This window comes from Chrysochloris asiatica, unplaced genomic scaffold (assembly GCF_000296735.1).
Source record: "Chrysochloris asiatica unplaced genomic scaffold, ChrAsi1.0 scaffold00225, whole genome shotgun sequence".
Lineage (NCBI taxonomy): Eukaryota > Metazoa > Chordata > Mammalia > Afrosoricida > Chrysochloridae > Chrysochloris > Chrysochloris asiatica.
This window is the reverse complement of record NW_006408743.1, coordinates 1,228,296-1,230,457: the sequence shown is the minus strand read 5'-3', so window position 1 is coordinate 1,230,457 and position 2,162 is coordinate 1,228,296.

The following is a 2,162-nucleotide window of genomic DNA, read 5'->3' as shown; positions in this document are numbered from 1 at the left end:
ATGTGTGTTGGAAGAAATACAGTCAGAATGCTCCTTAAAAGCCAGGGTGGGTAGACTTTGTCTTTGAGATTTCAGACATATTATCAGAGGGGACCAATCTCTGGAGAAGAACAACATGCTAGGTAAAGTGGAGGGTCAAGAAAAAAGAAGAAGTTCCCCAATAGATCGATTAACACAGTGGCAGCAGTATGGGCTAAAAATGAACAATGATTGTAAGAATGACCCAGTACCAGGCAGTGTTTCATTCTTTTGTGCATAGGGTCCCGATAAGTCAAATGGTTTCAACAGCACCTAACAACAACATTCAATCTGTATGCTGAGTATAACATCTGGAAGTTGGATTATATGAAGAAGAGCATGACATTAAAATTACAAGGACACTCACTCATTAGCAATCTGCAATATGTAGATGATACAAATTTACTTACTGGAAGAAAAAAGGACTTAATACTTTTTGATGAAACTCAAAGATTATAGACTTCAATGTGAGTTGCACCTTTTGGTAAAGAAAACAAAAAAAACTTCACAACTGATCCAATAAATAGCATCATGAGAAATGGATACTAGTTTAAGGTTGTCAACAACTTCATTTTGCTTCCACAGTCAACATTCAGAAGCCTCTATCAACAAATCACATCACATATTGTACTAGGTAAATCTGTCAGACAAGACCTATTTAAAGTTCTTAAGAGCAAAATGATCAATTTCAGGACAAAGATGTGCTTAAACCTAGCCATGATGTTTTCAATTGCTTAATGTGCATGTGAAAATTGGATAATGAATTTGGAAGACTATAAAAGAATCCATGCACTTGAATTATGGTGATAGACAAGAATGTTAAAAAGTACAATACTGCCAGAAACAAGCAAATCTGTTTTCATAGAAGTGCAGCCAGAAAGTTTCTTAGAAGTATTCCAGCTCTAATTCTTCACACATCTTATTGGAGGAATCAGTCCTTGTAGAAGACATCATTCTTGGTAAAATGGAGTTTCAGCAACGATAGAAATAGGCTGATACAGTGGCAGCAGCAATCAGCTCAAATGTAACCACAATTGTGAGAATGCTACATGACTGAGCAGTGATTTTTCTATTGTGCATAAGTTTGCTATGAGTCAGAACTGACTCAAAGGCACTTAATAATAACAACCTCCAGTAACTGTCATTCTCTCAGTTGATCTCTTGATGATTGGATTCAAATTCAAGCCTTGACTTTCATTATTGAAGGATTCTGTGGGCAAATTATTGAATGATACAGAAAGCATCAAAAGAAAATGGAAGGAATACACAGACACTGAACCAAAAGGAAGTACTTGATGTTCAACCATTTCAAGAGGTAGCATATGATCAAGAGCCAATGATACTGAAGGAAGAAGTCCAAGGTGCATTAAAGGAATTGACAAACAACAAGGCACCAGGAACTGATGGAATAAAAATGGAAATCTTTCAAGAAAGTGAGGCGGCACAGGAGGCACTCATTCATCTCTGCCAAGAAATTTGGAAGACAACTATCTGGCCAACTGATTAAAAGAGGTCCATATTTGTGCCCATTCCAAAAAGAGGTGACGCAACAGACTGTGGAAATAATCAAACAATATCTTTGATATCCCATGCGAGTAAAGTTTTACTAAAGGTAATAGAGAAACAGCTGAAAGCATACATTGACAGGGAACTTCCATAGGTTCAAGCCGGATACAGAAGAGGCTGTGGAATGAGAGATATCATTGCTGATGTCCAATGGATCTTGGCTGAAAGCAGAGAAGACCTGTGCTTCATTGACTACACAAAGGCTTTTGATTGTTTGGACCATGACAAGCTATGAATAACATTACAAAGTATGAATATTCTGGAGCACTTCATTGTGCTCATAAAGAATCTGTACATGAATCAAGAGACAGTTGTTCAAACAGAACATGGGAACACTGAATGGTTTATAATTAAGAAAGTTGTGCATCAGGGTTGTATTCTTTCACCACACTTATTCAACCTGTATGCTAAGTACACAATCCAAAAAGCTTGGTTACATGAAGAAAAATGTGGCATCAGGATTAGAGGAAGACTCATTAACAGCCTGCAATATGCAAATGATACAACCTTGCTTGCTGAAAGTGAAGAGGACTTAAAACATTTACTGATGAAGATCAAAGAGCACAGCCTTCAGTATG